Below are 20,320 nucleotides of genomic sequence, written 5' to 3'. Positions count from 1 at the left end.
ACAGCATACCAGTGGCTAGGATCCTGCTGTCGGTATACTGATGACCGGGATCCATGCCGCCTGTTTTTCATACTGATCCCCAAGGAAGTAACCATATATGGGACTTGCACTGTTGCAAGTGCTATATGCATTTTGCTTACTAGCTGACTAATACTTTTACTAACACATAAAGCAAATGAATAACTAAAGGAGCCAGAGCTTAATAAATAAAAAATTCCTAGGAGGGCTATATGCACAAAGTTACTCTCATCCACTCTGTTGCCACAGTCATATTGGATTCCTCTGAGTAGATACCCTATATAAGAATTTTAGGGTTCTATTCAGACCCCAGGGGGTCTGCGCACACGCAGCTTCTATAGTGTGCTCCTGCGACCGTTCACAATGTGGCCACATCCTTCCGGTGATTGACAGTGGTGGCTGTTGGGGGGGTGTAGACCCTTCATTTTGTGGGCATGGTGGGCAAAATGGTGGTGTGGTGGGAGTGTTTTCAGGGCAGCTGCATGACATCACATGCTGCTGCTCGGAAAAATAATGGCACCAGACCCCATGCCAGCGTAGTCAGGCGGGGCAGGCAGGGGTCAACCTCAAAACAATGCGTTTGCAATTAAATTGTGAACACATTACGAGGCAGCAACACATACATGCTGGGCGGCCTTCCCCTATGCTGGACGGCCCGCAGCATGTGAGTAAATGGACGCAGATCTTGCTGTGGGGAGCAAGATCTGCGTCCATCTTTGAATAACCCCCTTAGTGTTTTATCATAGTGTATGTATATAAATTGTTTGTTATGGTTTTCTTTATACACTACAGTATGTTGTTGTTTACATTAATATACTGGTGCTTATTATCTATTTAAATGTATTAATTAATTGATGTATTTTAAAATCCCAAATGGAGCCTCATTATTTTTTTTAAGTTGAATTTCACAATACTTAAATGTTTATATGATATCACAATAAGATATTGTCATTCCACGATGACATATACATTATAATATAACTAACATTCTCATTTCCAAGATAATCCTTTTCATTTTTTTTTTTTTTGGGGGGGGGTTATTTTAATAAGTATTACTATGAATTTACTTTAAAATGGTATTGGTACTTTAGCATATTTTGGCAAACATTTTACATAGATTATAGTCTTTACATCGTAAAACAAATATTACATGAAAATAGTAAACCTAAAAGTGGAAATGGTGTTGATTCATAACAGATATCTATATATTTCAGACACATGAGAGACATATAATTATTTTGTGTTGACTTAATAGTTGAACATAATGTTATGCTTAATTAAAACTCATGTTGCAAATTCTATTTATTGAAAATATGTTTATTGGGTTGGAGATGAAATTTACAGTAATTGTTATTTAGCACAAAATGTGTTGTATCAGTGGCATAAAGCAATAAAAACACAAGGTCTCTAGCCATTAATCTAGAAAACTACTGGAGCCTGAAACAGTATCAACACTTCCATCATTTTGTTGTGACATGCAATCTTTAACTTTAAGCATTTCACCATCGATTAATTTAGAGATAAGAATCACATTTAACTTTTTGACCCATGCTTTACCCTTCATAAAACAATGAAACATTTCAAAACTGATTTTTTTTTAACTAACATCTATTCACTTATGTGTAACAGAAGTTTGCTTGTTCCACATGTTTACAATAAAAGCCAGAAATATAATGATAAGTTAAACCTTAGAAATCATTATGATCTTAAAGAAACATTTTTTTTAATGTTCTGAAAAAATATCCAATCAAGTATATCTACAATGATGTCACATGTCCTATGGCAGTGATGGCTAACCTTAACACTCCAGCTGTTGTTGAACTACACATCCCAGCATGTCTTGCTACAGTTTTGCTATTTGGCCTTGCTAAAACTGATGCAGGGCATGCTGGGATGTGTAGTTCAACAACAGCTGGAGTGTCAAGGTTAGCCATCACTGTCCTATGGTGATAATATGTTGGTAACAAAATCAACTGGTAATACTAGTAGAGTGCAGGAAGTACAGCCCGAACCTGGGTGTTTCCCTATAAGGGGTGACACCAAAATGCTGGTTTCTCCATAGTGAAAGGGTGCTGTATTGTGACTGTCACTGAGGAGGAGCTGACAGTACAGTTTCCAAGGGCAGCCCAATATCTCCATGAATGCTGGGGTTGCCCCCGGGGTGATAAAATTAGGGTTGTGCCACAAGGGCACACCTTTCTTCTTGAGGTCCACACTGAACACCATGCATCCATGTATTACACTCAATTCTCTAGAGTACAATGGCTGCGCTGCTTAAATCATTGGTAAAAAGGCACTTTTGCTATTTTCCTGGAGAATTGGGCATATGTAGTAGAAAATCCCTAGTGCTATGTTCCTGAACATCTGAGCATGTGAAGTAGACTCTGGCACGGTACCATACATTATGTTGAGATAAAATAAATTAAACCTGTCCTGAAATAATATGATTCGATCTATCAATGCAGTGGGCTATATTTGTTTTTAAATGACCCAATAAAAAGTACTGTGGTATTTACACCAGGCAAGATAACAGAGCCTTCTCTTTACTCTTTAAATGAAATAATTGAAAATAGAATCAATTGTCTCAAATAGAATCAATTGACATCAATTGTCTCAAATGTGAATCTATTATGTATCTAGCAATTGTTGCTTGCTTGGTCTGAGAGGCTAATATGAACCCAACATGGTAGGTATAGATTCTTGTAACTGGGAGAACACAGACAAGTCTGTTTAGAGGAACAATATATGAATCTTAGTCAAGATGCAGGTCAGGAAAACCAGTACAAGCAGTGATCTATTTACCATGGGTGCAGAGTGTGCAGTTGCTATGGAGCCTCAACTGCCTCCAGGGCCCACTGCTCCCCCTGCACCTAGTCATGCTGCAGAGTAAAGCCCCACTGCCCTTTCTCCTCAGCAGTGCCGTAACTTGGGTGTTGCAGCATGTGAAAAAGAGAGCGCAAAGAAGGGGGGGGGGGGCTGGCTTTGCATACCAGGTTCTCACTGAGATAATGATGTGGATGAATTCTCTCCATCCACATCTGCCATCTGTCCTTTTGTCTACTCCTCTCTGTCTCTTCCCCTCCTGTTCATCTCAATTCACATGCAGGAGGTGATGTGTGAGCCAGGTGCAGAGCCATCCCATGCACTATCAGTATCTGTGCCCTCTACAGGTGCAGTGTCCCTCTCAGACTGTGCACTTGTGGCTGGGTCCACCTGTAGAAATAAACTGATCCACACAGGATCTGGGGACTGGAGTCATCCCTGGCACTGAATACAACAATATGCTCTCAAGTCCCTGCCTCCTGCCATGTCCTGGCCTGGCTTTTCCTCTGCAGCAGCCAGTGTGTGAGGAGAGCACAGCAATCCTACAGGCAGTGGTAAGTACCTGGGTTTATTCCTGTTATCTGGTAGGGTGTAGTATTGTGTGTGAGGGGGTATATACTAATAATACATGGTGAAGGAGAGGTGGGTTGTTAATTTATGGGAGAGAAGTTTGGGGGTTGGAGACGTGGTGGTAATGTGTGTATGGGTGGTATACAAATATTACCTTGGTGGGGGGAGCTGGATTGGGTGTGTAGTAATGTATAGGGGTTTTTTATACTATTATTACCTTGGTGTTGAGGTGAGTGGGGGGAGTGTAGCAATATCTCCTTGTCTTTGGGGTTACAATATGTGTATAATTATTTTTTTGTGTTTTTAGTTATTACTTTTAGTTATTGTATTAATTATTTATGTGTGTATCTCTCTTGTGTCATGCTTTTCATTATTATTTGGAACTTAATAGTCAATGCATAATACCATAGGGTTACACTGCTATTGCTGTGTGAGTTACAATGCAGGATTTTTTTTCACTTTTTATATGTTGGTAATTACTTAGGAGCTGATACTGCCTTAGTCTTTATAGTGTGATGTCACCTAAGTTGCTTTATGTGATTTTTTTTTTTCTACCTATCAGTCACTGTGTGCTATGCTGTGATTTTATTTTCATTGTGCTCAGTTTTTCATGTATATTGTTATATTTAGAGCAATCTCCTGCATACGGGGGGGTATTCAATTAGCCACGGTAGATTACCACCTGGAGGTGTGTGTGAAGTGGAGAACACCATGTGACAGTGCTGCAGGGGGGGCCGTGTCTGATTGCGTGAGCCATGTTTAAGTTATAGCCAGCAGATCGAAGTTGTTAGCTGTGAAGAGGTCATGTATGGATATTAACAGAGCATGCATTCCATAAGGCACATTTTAGTGAATTGGAGGGTGCAGGGAGACATGTAATATTTTTGAGGTTGGCTGGATTTCTATATTGCTATGAATCAGGTTGATGTGAGTGAGATATGTGGTTGGATCATGGATTCAGTGAAATGTCACCAGCTAATAGAAGCAGGAGAAAGAGATAAATACAGTTGTAGGTGGTTTGTGAATGTTTTTTATGGTGACCGGTTACGGATGTTATTGTCAAAGTAGAAAGATAACTAAAAATCTCATGAGTATTAATAAGAGGGGAGAGGATAATTGAGGCAGCAATGTGTAGAGGGGTGAGTTGCAGGAAGAATGAAGGATGTTATTGTTTTGAGAAATAACTATGGACTGCAATGAAGAAAATCAATTTGTAGTACATGGTTTCGTTGGGACAAAAGTACAGTTCCTGTAGGCTTAGAATTTAATAAAGTTGCAATATTTACATTTAAACATTTAAATATACAGTATGATAACTGGTGGTGTTCAGCTGTCCATTTACAAACACTTTTTATTATTAATAATTTGCGTATGTGAGTGAACTTTGATCAGCACAGCTGACCGTAGATTGCATCTAAAGATCCAAACCCAGGTATTTACAGTCACAAGCAAATCATGATGTAAAAACTGATTTTCTTACATAAAAAATAGTTACATTCTGTTCTTAGACTGTATGAGCATGTCATAGAGAAAGATATGTACATACGTTTAATTGACAGATGAGGTTGCATGAGGGTGAAAGGCATGTTGATTGTCTGTTCCTTTGCTGAAAAGTTGATTGGATGTTTCTGTCTATTTTCATCCTTTTTTTAATCCTGGATAAGTATTTTCATAATATTTCATAACTCTTTTAAACAATCCTTTGAATAATACAACCCCGATCAGCCTACCATCTCTCCTTAAGAATGAATGCTATCAATGTGTGTCCATTAATTCCAATCAATGTGTAACCCCCCCTCCCCCCAGTTAGAGGATGCAATAAAACTCCACTAGAATAAACACTGAGATAGCAGATTACCAACAATTAAGAAAGTTGAAATACATTTTCATCGATTACAATAATAACTGCTGATAGAAATATTTTCATTGTAGTAACCCAATAGAATATATTTGCACTGCAGCATGAGTTTTCGAAACAGACCCAAACTGCAAGGGATCAGTGCAATTACCTGCAATGAAAGGAGAGCAAGTCATCACATCCCAGCAAAGCACAATCCTTCAATGCCTGGCACAGATACAGCCACTGTGTAGGTCCTGGAAAAGTATTTTCATAATATTTCATAACCCTTTAAAACAACCCTTTGAATACAACCCTGATTAGCCAGGCTAATCAGCATAGCATCTCTCCTTACAAATGTTAAGTATTAAGTTGTATGGCATTTGGGAAATCCAACTGTAAGTAAAAAAGAGAGACTAAATTATTTGTACAGTAAATGTTATTGTTTATATACCATACTCACCATTTTTCTCTTAACAGCAATTTAAAAACACCTAATAGATTTAACTTTAATAAATGCCTTTGGTGTAAATTTACTGTATAGAATGAAAGATAAACCCCAGTCATCCCTACCTAAACACTAATCAAAGAAGTTTCCTTAGGTCACAACTTGTGGACTATCATGTTCAAGCAGGCCTGCCATCAGGGGGGTGCTCCTGGCACAGCTGTCCCGGGCCTGGCCTCTTTAACAACAGTCCCGGGCCGCTCATGCCACTGCCCGCCCACCACCATCCGTCCTCCTGCCACCTTTCATCCTCCTGCCCCCACCGCTGCCGTTGTTTGCCAGGCTCCAGCAGGCTATTGAAAATGTCCCTCTCAAGATATCTGCCGCCTCAGAGGAGACAGATATTAAAGATGCTAGAGGAGGCTCTAGTATCTTAAATAACTGTCTCCTTTGAGGCGGAGGCCAATTTCGAATGACATTTTCAAAAGTTTTACCTGAAGCAGGCTGCCAAACAGTTTGCAGTGGATCCAGCGGGGGACGACGACGCACAGAACACCTGACAGCAAGCAGTACCTCAATGAGCAGGTACTGGGGCATTACTGTGTGGGGTATTACTGTGTGAGATGCATAATATGGTGCTGGGGACAAAGCTATGGGGACATAGAATTTAAAAAATATATATATATTATAGTATAGTATATATATATATATACACGTAGATCCTGCACTCTCATCCATCATTCATTACTGTTCGGGGTGCTCCCAGTGAGATCCACCAATAATAGGTAGGTCCACAAATATAGACAAAAAAGTTCCAGTATCCTGGAAGGGCACTCTCCTTAAGAAAATGGATCAAAACATCACTTCAAGGTGTCATCACAGGCTTTATTCAGTCGACGTTTCGGCTCAACAATACGAGCCTTTTTCAAGACAAGCCATAAAATATTCCAATTCATAGAAGTCGAATCAGCAAATATAAGTCATGCATTTAGTACCAACTCCACAGACAAGTGGCCCTGTGGTCCTACGACCTGCTCAATGTAACAGTCTTAGAACAAGGGATCAGATGGCCCACTATCCTCATATCAGACAACCGGTGTAATTGCAGTCTCCTGATTGCAGGGACTGCAGTTACACCGGTTATCTGATATGAGGATAGTGGGCCATCTGATCCCCTGTTCTGTGACTGTTACATTGAGCAGGTCATAGGACCACAGGGCCACTTGTCTGTGGAGTTGGTACTGAATGCATGACTTATATTTGCGGATTCGACTTCTATGAATTGGAATATTTTATGGCTTGTCTTGAAAAAGGCTCGTGAGCCGAAACGTCAACTGAATAAAGCCTGTGATGACACCTTGAAAGTGATGTTTTGATCCATTTTCTTAAGGAGAGTGCCCTTCCAGGATACTGGAACTTTTTTGTCTATATATATATTTATATATATATATATATATATATATAAATATTTAATTATTATTATTTTTTTGGGGGGGGCTGCCCATTTTGCTAGTCCCAGGCCCCATCATTTCTGATGGCAACCCTGTGTTCAAGCAATGCAGAGGAGATGCAAGTGAAGGCATCACCAGAAAAAAGTTCAACTATAAGGAAATCCTTCTTCTGTGTAGTATGGGGGAAGGGGGGTGGCAGTGGAGGTGCTAGGTCAGGATTACAATAATTTAAAAACTATTTAATTCTATCTACAGGGACATTTTTGAGGATTTTTAAATGTAATTGTAAAGAGAAAAGAAAATTTAAAGATCCTGACAACAACATGTAAATAATGTCATATTTTCAAAGGATTATTTGCAATGGTACAGTAGTGAAATGTGATGTTTAAAAAAAACAGAAAGAAGCAGACACCTGGAATAAAGTCATAACATATCGAAACAGGAAGGGAGAATTAATCATGCTTAGAAGGGAAACATATCCAAAAGAGTGTCTGTTTTCATTCCATTTTAGGAACCAAGAAGTGGACAACTGCAGAATATTAATGCTGCAAGCAGAGTCGGTTTATGGGGTACCACGCCCCAGATTTAGACTTAGTATTTGGGACCCCAGGACTCAGTGATGCCTTGAAGTTGACCTGGGGGCTTAACATATCTTTGCAAATATATGCATCCGAGATCTACCACAATATATTTTTCAAATCCTGTTGCTGATGTTATCCAGAGTGCTAGGGAATACTTGTTTTTTGTTTCTTATTCAGAATAACCCCTTTTTCATTCACCTGGATAATATTACTAATTGGAAAGAGGAGTTACCAAATTTCTCATTGCTTGTATAAATATATTTGGAAACAAATACAAGCTGTTGGTGATCTAGACACATGCGATATGGCTGGCCAACAGAAAAACAAAAATGCTTTTACTCATCACCCAAAATTTGATTATTCACAAATTATTTGTTTCAATTGTCAGGGGAAGCGACTTTTTGTTAGGGATTGTGCCTGTAAATGAGAGAAATCAAGACAGTTCCTTTCTAAAAATGACACCGCAGAAATTTCATTATCACTATGACATAAATATGTTGTGAACCTAAGGAATCAACTATTGATTTACCAATTGAACATTCTTGACATTCATTTCTGATTGATATGGGGCCTTCAATATCACTTATACAGTAACAGGCAAAAAATCTTTACCTACCACAAATAATATCATATATTCAGTAGGGGTAGCTAATAAAATTATTCTGCTAACAAGAACACAAGAGGTAAAATAGCAATCAGTCCACGGACAAGGAGCATTCAATTCTTTTAGCTGCAGATATAATAGCTAATTTGCAAAGAAAATACTTATTGTGTAAACTTTAATTTTACTGAAATCATCTCCCCAGATATGGTATATTTACATATGCCAGATTTAATCCAGTGGTTGGTTGTTAATGCATTGCTTAGTGATCCACACAGCCTAGATGTACTGAACCTTAATCCTCCAGAAGTACCGAAACTGTTGTCAACAATACCTGACACAATGTGGACAACAGGATCTAATGATGTTGGAGAGATTCAACATTCTTAATCAGTTATTATGAAATTCAAAATGGGCAATAATTTCAAGTAGATTGCAATATCCCTTAAATCTTGAAACAAAAAATTGTGTGTTTCCCGTAATTCAGTAACTAATACATCAAGGGGTATTGGTTAAAACACAAAGTCCAGTGAACATGCCCATATTTCTTGTACACAAGAGCAGTGGGAGGAGCTTAGGCTAGTTCAAAACCTAAGAGCAATTGATGCAATTGTTTAAGTGACTGCGTCCTGTCGTACCAATTCCTGCCACCTTTTTAATGCAAATTCCATCAGATAGTAAAAAAAATTCAGTAGCTGACTTATGTTCTGTATTTTTTTCATTTCCAATACATCCAGATGATCAGTATCTTTTTACATTCACATATTGGGGCACACAATACACCTGGACAATGATTCCACAGGGCTTTGTAAATTCTTCCACAATTTCCAGTCAAACCTTAACTGAAAACTTACAATCCCTTGTTTTTCCATGTGGCTTAATATTAATTCATACAGAAAAAGGAAAGAAGCTCTTTTTTTGAGGGGGCACTTCTTCAGTATAGTAATTTAAAAACAATATTTATTGAGATTCATTAAAAAACCTAGAACACAAACACAAAATGAAGGTAAAACAAAGAAGAAAAAATCAATTTTATCACAATTCCCAGGAACAAAATGTTATAATTATTTATTATGTTATCAAGATGCAATATAATATCTGCCTGAAATGGAGGCAATTAATTGCATATGATAAGACTCCCCAGTCAATGTTGTTTGTTCTTAAAAGTGTAATTGTTTTTAGATCACAAAAAGCATTTTTTAAACATTATATAAAGTATTGCCAGTAGATATACAGTAGTAATTGTAGTGCACACATTATATTAACACAGCATATATTTTAACCAGACATCATATCATACCTCCAAAGAGAATCTTCAGTACAGAGGTAATAATTTCCATGAAAAATGTGTAAGCTTTTGTAGATTCTCAACAGCGATAGGCAGTAGTATAGTAAAAGTACTAAAATAACTGCAGGATTGAGGATGGACTACAACTGTTCATTATCTGCCATCTATGCATCGAATAATGAATGAGTGTTCCCAAAACCCCTTCTGCAATTATCATAGTAATAAATATAGTAATAGACAAGAGTCCAGAAAAAACTCAACTCAGAGAGTCTGGCTTCTATTTTCCTTCCTGTTGCTTCCAAAGCATGTGCAGAGGAGGAAGGATGAGATTGCTAAGGTTAACCCTTCTGGCTGAGTGTAAAGAGCAGTATCTGCTTTCGGTAACAGATTGTCCGGCTCCTGCAAATACTCTGCCATTTAGAGTACAGGAAAAGATAAAGAAAGTACCTTAAGATATAAACAATGTCTGTGGGGTGGTCTAGTGTATGTGGGTCCTAGTGGGTACCCAAGTCCGATAATTTCATTTTGCCAAATAACCGTGACCAAGCCCGAGGATGAAACAATATCATAAGAAAAAAAGTTTCTTATTTCTGTTTATCTGAAGGTACAAAACATCTACGCTGTATCTCCAGATTGTAGTTATTCAAGAAATCAGATTACACATTAACAAAATAAAATAGGAATAGTAGGTTACTATAGTAATTGGATTTCTAACTACAGTATTCCTACTTAACTGCCCCTTTGTAAGACTTAACTAAAGCTTCTGTGCCAGAACCTTTGGTACATACTGAATAAACATTTGAACCTCTGAAAAATGATCTCATAATAGTCCCACCTCCAATTATAAGATGGATTTTTATTTATTCTTTCATGAACAACTAGCACATGTAGCAAGAGTCTCTACACAATTACATGGTTATAAGCAGCTTATTTCAGTGGCCAATTAGACCCCCGTAACAATCGGACTACCGGAATGTATTAGAGAAATAGCAGCAGCTACAAATGTGTCCCCACACACCTAGCTTCCCTGCATGTTAAACAACCCTTCTAGACACGTCATGCCATGGTGTGACATGGTAGTGCTAAGCTTATTTTCATACATTTTCTATTAAAATACATCTTATTCACAAAACATTGTGAATAGGATGCACCAATCAGCTTTTGCTGGTTTAGATGATATGCTGCATGCCTATATTCTGTGTGCGACTGTGGATGTAGGTCTCTATGAAATGCTATGCTACTGTGTTTTCGTAGAAAACACTATAGCATAGCATTTCATAGAAAACACTGTAACATAACATTTTGTATGCAGATACAGGTGCGGTCACATACAGAATATAGGTATGCCACATTGTTTAATCAGCAGAGTCTGTTTGTGCATATTATTCACATACAGTAGCAATGTGAATAAGATGCAACTTTGGCAAAAAAAGATGCCCAATGCTAAAGGAGTTGCACAGGACCAGTCAGCTTGCTCACACCAGGCATCTACAACTGTGTGGCGTATTGAGGCAAGATGTATGAGAACACATCTGTACACTGCTGTACTTGTAGAAAAATCTGCAAACGTTATTTTGGATTGCAATGTTAAAGTGTGTATTCCTACTTTCATTTACTTGGTAAAATGTCAATTTTAAAACCAGCTACTCTGATGCCAGTAATAAAACTGATAAGTTTCACAGAGATGAATGGGGTAAGGAAAGTGTAACACTTCTTGATTACTTACCATATGTAGTTGAACAATCCACTCCGAGGGAACAATGACTTAGTCTACTATGTTAATAGTGGCCTCCCTAAACAGACAGAAACTGGAACAACACAATCACTATTCTATGGCAGACATAAAAATTGTTTTTTCCACCACACTTTTACCGCCACACTCAGCACAGTTGGTGTGGTGCAGGATTTGGAAACAAAGAGACTTGATGATGGTCATCAAATGTCAAGCATTTATGACTGGACATGATGAGATTACTAATGGAAAATATTGAGCAGAAAGCACAAAGCAACACACAAAGATATTGTAAAAGAAAATGTTTACTAATGACACATACTGTATAGATAGATGATAGATAGACACACTAAGTGAACAAATATTATGAAATGCAAATAGTTGTAATCTACAGGAAAGGACTAAGTGGATATGTCCACTGTCTAACGCTGACAGCAGATCCATCTGAACACATTTATTCACAAACCTTTGTGTAACACTATCTCTTTTTCTAAATCACATTCGGCGAACTCTCATCAGTGATCCCAGAGGGGGAGCACTATCAGTGATCTACTACCATACCACACTGTCAACGCCCAATACCATCCGATCTTGGAAGCAAAGCAGTGTTGGGCTTGGTCAGTACTTGGATGGGTGACCCCATAGGAATACCAAGTGTAGTAGGATCTGTCATACATAAATTACTCTGTGCCTAACACTGACAGCAGATTTGCTACTACACTCTCTTCAGTTCATCTCTTAATATCACCCAGTCAGGCGCAGATCAGAATTGACACAGGTTCCTTATCTGTTTAGCTCACAACCATCAGGAATATACCTGACCCAAGCTGGTTGGCCAATCCGTATATGGGATGTGAATTTATGAATTGACTGTTAATTCAGTTTATATCAATACAATTTGCTTCATGGTGTGACAACAAAGTTATTTATACTCCTATAGTCACGTCCAGTTTCTTCTCGTGTCCAACCTGACCAGTTGGTTTTCAGTGTTTGTTTTTCAGGACTTTCTATCCTTTTTAATCTTAATTAATAAAGACATACTTTTAATTTCATATCTTTATCCTAACATAACAGTCTTCTTTTCTTCTATGTATATATTATGTCAAAGCTCTTAAAGGTAAGCCTACAGCCCCAAAATAATTCTTGCTGGCATGGTCACAGTTGTCCCATGGACTCACCAATACAGGTTAGATGGGCAGGGTTAGTCTGAATCAGACTTCCTGATATGCTTCTAACTACATTATATGAAAGTATATGTAAGTAGATACTGTGCTTGCGAGCTACATGCAGCATATAATTGACAATCCAGTAGCAAAGACGAACATTACAATGGCACAATTAAGGCAGACGTTCTAAAAATATGCAGAGAAACTAGTTTCAGTGGACAGGAGCTTTGTAAATTGTACTGAATTATATCAGAATAACCCCTAGAGTAGAATTAATTACTTTCCCTATGAGATACTGTTTGGAAAACTACCAAATGTTGTTATTCCACCCACAAATGAACACAGTAAGAGAAATTACTTCACTACGAACTATCTAATTTTACTAAGCAACCAGCTGAAGAAATACATGCTGTTGTGATCAGTACACAAACCATTCTTGTGGATGTTGCTCAGTGCTGAAAGTAGGGTGGTACAGAGTACCATTAACAAATATGGTGGTGGTACCACCAGCCCACAGCTGGGACATCATTTATAAGGGGCATTTTTGTGTGTGGGACATAAAATGGTGTCAGTGGCATAACGGTGTGTAGCATCATATGTAATAGGCATTACGGAATGTGGTATAATATGTAAGAGATTACAGTGTGTGGCATAATGTTTAATGGGCATTACGGTGTGTGATGTAATGGGTTTCACGGTGTCTGGCATAATGGGGGTAATTCCGAGTTGATCGCTCGATAGCAGTTTTTAGCAGCCGTGCAAACGCTATGCCGCCTCCCACTGGGAGTGTATTTTAGCTTAGCAGAAGTGCGAACGAAAGGATCGCAGAGCAGCTACAAAATTATTTTGTGCAGTTTCAGAGTAGCTTCAGACCTACTCACTTCAGACCGTTCAGTTCCGGATTTGACGTCACAAACACGCCCTGCGTTTACCCAGCCACGCCTGCTTTTTTCCTGGCATGCCTGCGTTTTTTCGAACACTTTCTAAAAACGGTCAGTTGACACCCAGAAATGCCCACTTCATGTCAATCACTCTGCAGCAGCCAGCGTGACTGAAATGCATCGCTAGACCTTGTTTGAAACTGCATCGGCCTTTGTGAAAGTACATTGCACCACATACGCATAAGTGTCTTTTTTTGCATCATCGCTGCGCAGCAAACATTTTCAGCTAGCGATCAACTTGGAATGACCCCCAATGTGTAATGGGCCGTATGGTGTGTGGCATAATGTGTAATAAGCATTACGGTGTGGGGCATAATGTGTAATAAGCATTATAGTGTGTGGCATAATGTGTAATGGGCATTACAGTGTTTGGCATAATGTAGCCACTACCCTAGTCTTATGTGACCACGCCCTCTCATGACACATAACCTCGCCCATTTTTACTATCAGTACCACTGAAAAACGTTCTACTTCCACCACTGATGTTGCTTGCTATGATCTACAACCTGGTAATGAGTTTATAGTTCAAAATTTCATGAGAGCAGGCTTGAAGACAGACCAGTAAGAAGGACCTTATCAAACATTGCTGACAACTACAGCTGCTATTAAAGTAAAGGAGGAGACAGTATTGATCTCCTGATACAGCTCAATTGAAAGACATTCTTCAAGATAGAGCTGATTCAATTCAAGTGAATGGTTCTTGCAGGCACCTCCGTGGCCAGTTGCCAATAAGTGCATGTTTCATTCATAATAAAATGTGATCCATTTGCCAGTGCAGTGACTCTAATAAGAAACATAATGCTAAAAAATATTATGAAAATCATCATGTACAGAAATAGGCTGTTGGTCCCAAGGCCAGATTAAGGACTTTGGGGTTGTGTTTTTGGATGGTATATCCTGATTGTCTTGACTTTTATTATGATTGAAAGTTTGGATATTTCAATGACTACAGATATGGTTAATATGAGCTAAGTGCTATAGCAGAAAGAATATGTGTAAATAAAGAATTACAAAGCGGAGAGCATACAGATGTTTTGACAGGAAATTCAATTATACAAATATATTGTAGGATTGCAAAGACACTTAACAAAAATAAATGATTTGTCTATACATGCCTATTATTGTAGAGGCAGGCATACCTATACTAGCTCACTTTATCAACATCTCAGAATTGATACATAGAGAATGGTCTTGCCACAAGAAAACAGATGGAAATCACTTATAATGTAGTCTGTAGTGGATCTTAATGTACCAGCAGCTAGTTAATTTTATGCTCCTGCCTTGCAAGTAACAGTTGCTACAGGGCAACCATGCTACTGTGTAAGGAAAGGTATTGGGTATGTAGAAAATACCCTATTCATGAATTACCTTGGGAGCCAGTGAACAATATGTACTCTCCTATGTAGTTCCCTTTGTGAGATTTACTGACCAATTAGATCAATACCCAAAACACATCTCTGTGAAACATGCCCTGGTCCCATAGAGGTACCTGAAACAGCATAGCAAGAGGGAAGTAAAAAGAAGGAAATATGGGGGTCATTCCAAGTTGATCGGACGTAGCTGCTTTTTGCAGCCTGTGCGATCAACTATACTCCGCCTATGGGGGTGGTTTTTTTTCCCATAGCAAGGCTGCATTCGCTTGTGCAGCCCTGCTATGGGAACAAAATGTGTGCAGTTTCTAAGTAAGTCTAGACATACTTACCAGCTGTGATGTTTTCAGCCTGTTTGGTCCTGGCTCTGACGTCAAACACCCGCCCTGGACACGCCTGCATTTCTTCAAACACGCCTGCGTTTTTCTTACCACTCCCAGAAAATGGGTCCGAACACTGTGTTGCCACCCAGGAACGCCCACCACCTATCTATTTTCAAACAATCGCCACTGTGATCACTTTCTTCGTTCCCTTCTTCGTTGCCCGCAATGACGCGTGTGCGCATTACAGCCCCCGCGCATGCGCAGTAGTGACCCGGTTGCAGCTGTGCGAGCGAAAGTATGCTGTGATCGGGTCAGAATGACCCCCTATATCCTTTATGTTCTCAGATGGTGAGTTTACTGCTGGAGTACTTTTTCCATTATCCACTATTTTTATGGTAGAAAAGGTGCCTTCAGAAATATTGACTTTAATGGATTAGATGGTAGTATAATTAGTTGCCTCAATTGTTAGTAGCTGAAAGTGGTACATGTGCTGTGGTATAGTAGGTGAAGAATGTTACACATACTGTATATAGACATAGAAGCAATAATGCCACTGTATAGGTCATTGGTATGGCATCATCTAGAATACTGTGTTTAATTCTGGAGGCCATATCTTCAAAAGGATATTAATACATTAGAGACTGTACAAAGAAGGGCAACTAAAATGGTGCATGGCCTACATCACAAAACATACCCAGAAAGACTAAGAAATCTCAAAATGTATAGTTTGGAGCAAAGAAGCGAAAGGGGGGACGTGATAAAACCTTTGATATATTTTAAAGTTTCTAACAAAGTCCAGGAGGTAACATTCTCTAAATGAAGAGAAGCAATAGGACACAAGGACATGCACGGAGACTGGCGGGGGGGGGGGGGGGGGGAGGTTCAGGGGAAATTTGAGGAAAAATTACTTCACAGAAAGGGTAGTGGACAAGTGGAATGGCCTCCCATCAGAGGTGGTAGAGGCTAAGACAGTAGAGCAATTTAAACATGCATGGGATAGACATAATGATATCCTTACAAACAAATGAGTATCAAATGAGGTTTGAGATAAAAAAATATGGTTTAAAAAAAAAAGGGGGCAGACTAGATGGGCCAACTGGTTCTTATCTGCCGTCAAATTCTATGTTTCTATGTTTCAAATTCTATAATAGTGTAAGTCAAAAATTATTATATATTTGAATAAGGAATTACAAAAAAACATGGGGAAAGATACAGAAGGAGCTGGAGAATGGTAGGAATCTTTTTGGGTGCTTAGTATCAAGTGTTGCTAATCTTTTCTCTAGAATAATACAATATTTTATGTTTGTCAATCATTTTAGGCATAGTATTCATATGCTTCAAGTGCAGACCAATAATTTGTGTAGAGTCTATTAACAACTAAAAAATGTGGACAGCCCCATCTGATGGGGTGATTATCATTTTTTAATCCAGTCATGCATCTTTTCTTTCCTTTTTTGTATGATATCCTAAAACTCCCTAGTAATTCAAATAATAACCTTTTGATTTGTGTAATAGGATGGTGATAAGAATCACCAGAGAGGGGAATAATAAGAAGAATTTACTTACCGATAATTCTATTTCTCGTATGCCGGAGTGGATGCTGGGAACTCCGTAAGGACCATGGGGAATAGCGGCTCCGCAGGAGACTGGGCACAAAAGTAAAGCTTTAGGACTACCTGGTGTGCACTGGCTCCTCCCCCTATGACCCTCCTCCAAGCCTCAGTTAGATACTGTGCCCGGACGAGCGTACACAATAAGGAAGGATTTTGAATCCCGGGTAAGACTCATACCAGCCACACCAATCACACCGTACAACTTGTGATCTGAACCCAGTTAACAGCATGATAACAGAAGGAGCCTCTGGATAGATGGCTCACAACAACAATAACCCAATTAGTTAACAATAACTATGTACAAGTATTGCAGACAATCCGCACTTGGGATGGGCGCCCAGCATCCACTACGGACTACGAGAAATAGAATTATCGGTAAGTAAATTCTTATTTTCTCTGACGTCCTAGTGGATGCTGGGAACTCCGTAAGGACCATGGGGATTATACCAAAGCTCCCAAACGGGCGGGAGAGTGCGGATGACTCTGCAGCACCGAATGAGGGAACTCCAGGTCCTCCTCAGCCAGAGTGTCAAATTTGTAAGATTTTACAAAAGTATTTGACCCTGACCAAGTAGCAGCTCGGCAAAGTTGCAGAGCCGAGACCCCTCGGGCAGCCGCCCAAGATGAGCCCACCTTCCTTGTGGAATGGGCTTTTACAGATTTTGGCTGTGGCAGGCCTGTCACAGAATGTGCAAACTGAATTGTACTACAAATCCAGCGAGCAGTAGTCTGCTTAGAAGCAGGAGCACCCAGCTTGTTGGGTGCGTACAGGATAAATAGCGAGTCAGATTTTCTGACTCCAGCCGTCCTGGAAACATATTTTCAGGGCCCTGACAACGTCGAGCAACTTGGAGTCCTCCAAGTCTTTAGTAGCCGCAGGTACCACAATAGGCTGGTTCAGGTGAAAAGCTGAAACCACCTTAGGGAGAAACTGAGGACGAGTCCTCAATTCTGCCCTGTCCATATGAAAAATCAGATAAGGGCTTTTACAGGATAAAGCCTCCAATTCTGACACCCGCCTGGCCGAAGCCAGGACCAACAGCATGACCACTTTCCACGTGAGATATTTTAAATCTACCGTTTTAAGTGGTTCAGACCAATGTGATTTTTGGAAATTCAAAACAACATTTATATCCCAAGGTGCCACTGGAGGCACAAAAGGAGGCTGTATATGTAGCACTCCCTTAACAAACGTCTGGACTTCAGGCACTGAAACCAGTTCTTTTTGAAAGAAACTCGACAGGGCCGAAATCTGAACCTTAATGGATCCCAATTTGAGGCCCATAGACACTCCTGCTTGCAGGAATCGACCCAGTTGAAATTCCTCCGTTGGGGCCTTTTTGGCCTCGCACCACGCAACATATTTCCGCCAGATGCGGTGATAATGCTTTGCGGTTACATCCTTTCTGGCTTTTATCAAAGTAGGGATGACTTCGTCTTGAATGCCTTTTTCCTTTAGGATCCGGCGTTCAACCGCCATGCCGTCAAACGCAGCCGCGGTAAGTCTTGGAACAGACAGGGTCCCTGCTGGAGCAGGTCCCTTCTCAGAGGTAGAGGCCACGGGTCCTCTGTGAGCATTTCTTGAAGTTCCGGGTACCAAGTCCTTCTTGGCCAATCCGGAGCTACGAGAATAGTTCTTATTCCTCTCCGCCGTATAATTCTCAGCACCTTGGGTATGAGAGGCAGAGTATCACTGACCTGGTTTGGGAGTGTTGTGGACTCGGGGCTTCTTCCGATGACCGGGAAGAGGAACCGCCACTGGGTCGTAGTAGAGATGGCCGGATGTAGGTCTTCCTCATGCAGAACTAAGACGGCAGGCGGGAGGCCCAGAGGAATTCTTGTAGGTCTCCTGTAAGACAAGACTTGTAGAAATAATGAAGGCTGGGGTACTGAGATATTGGAGACACTGTGGTATTGAAGGCACTGAGGTACTGGGAGTACAGGGAGTGCTGGGAGACCCTTGGAGGCACGGAGGTGTTTGGAGGCACGGAGGTGCTTGGAGGCACGGAGGTGTTTGGAGACACCGAGGTGTTTGGAGGGACGAGGTGCTTGGAGGCGCGAGGTGCTTGGAGACACGGAGGTAACTGGAGGCACGGAGGTGCTTTGAGGCGCGGAGGTGTTTGGAGGCACGGGGTGCTTGGAGGCACGAGGTGCTTGGAGGCACGGAGGTGCTTGGAGGCACGGAGGTAACTGGAGGCACGGAGGTAACTGGAGGCACGGAGGTAACTGGAGGCACGGAGGTGCTTGAGGCGCGGAGGTGCTTGGAGGCACGAGGTGCTTGGAGGCACGAGGTGCTTGGAGGCACGGAGGTGCTTGGAGGCACGGAGGTGCTTGGAGGCACGAGGTGCTTGGAGACACGGAGGTAACTGGAGGCACGGAGGTGCTTGTAGGCACAGGATGCTTGGAAGCACAGGTTGCTTGTAGGCACAGGATGCTTGGAAGCACAGGATGCTTGCAGGGACAGGATGCTTGGAAGCACAGGATGCTTGCAGGGACAGGATGCTTGGAAGCACAGGATGCTTGCAGGGACAGGATGCTTGGAAGCACAGGATGCTTGCAGGGACGAGGGAGCTCTGGATCATAGCTTCCACAGGAGAAACGAAGATACTCAGGCATCGGATCTCTGCCTGGTATCTGATTTTAAATTCCCCGCCCTAGCCTGATTGGCGGAGCAGGCAGGTGACGTCAGACCTGCTCCGCCTCCTTGCCCTTGCTTGTGATGGCGGCGCCCTTGCTTCCGGGAAGCCGCCGGAGAGCAGCGCCGACCCGCCGCTGAAGCCGGAGACTGACAGGGGAAGAGAGGCGCCGGGCAGACCAGGCCACCCGCAGGGACAAGCGCGGTCGCCGCTGCCCGAGGTTCGTGACAGTACCCCCTCCTCCAGGAGTGGCCCCTGGACACTTCCCGGGCTTAGTCGGATGTCTGGAGTGGAAGATCCGAATCAGACGAGGAGCCGTTACTTCAGTAGCCCCAATCCAACTTCTCTCCTCAGGTCCATAACCCTTCCAGTCCACCAAGTACTGTAATTTTTTATGAAGATAACGAGAGTCCAGAATAGCTTTGATTTCAAACTCCGCTCCAGCTTCTGCCACTACGGACGTTGGCCTTGGGAGTGCTGAGTGGAATCGATTCAGTATGAGGGGACGGAGTAGAGAAACATGGAAGGCGTTAGGTATGCGAAGATGGGCAGGCAAACCCAGTTTACAGACCACAGGATTTAAGACTTGTAGCACAGGGTAAGGACCGATGAACCTTGGAGCGAATTTCATGGTGGGCACCTTCAACCGGAGATTCCGTGTGGACAGCCATACCCTGTCCCCAACTTTATATTGAGGTGCGGCTTGCCGTTTCTTATCTGCAAAGAACTTGTACCGAACAGAAACCTGCTTAAGATTAGCATGAACCTTTCTCCAAATTTGTCCAAAGTGTCGTAGAGTGGACGCTACAGCAGGAACCTCTATTATCGGAAGGCTTGGAAATTCCGGAACACGGGGATGGAACCCGTAGTTGACGAAAAATGGTGATTCCCCAGTGGAAGAATGAAACAAATGGTTATGGGCAAA

The 20,320-nt window shown here is 41.1% G+C and overlaps 1 pseudogene; it reads left to right on the top strand.

Annotated features, from left to right (window-relative positions):
• Positions 1-11,893: 11,893 nt before the first annotated feature.
• Positions 11,894-12,012, top strand: LOC134939078 (5S ribosomal RNA; annotated as a pseudogene).
• Positions 12,013-20,320: the final 8,308 nt, after the last annotated feature.

The sequence above is a fragment of the Pseudophryne corroboree genome, chromosome 6 (assembly GCF_028390025.1).
Source record: "Pseudophryne corroboree isolate aPseCor3 chromosome 6, aPseCor3.hap2, whole genome shotgun sequence".
Lineage (NCBI taxonomy): Eukaryota > Metazoa > Chordata > Amphibia > Anura > Myobatrachidae > Pseudophryne > Pseudophryne corroboree.
This window is presented reverse-complemented; position numbering and strand designations above follow the sequence as displayed.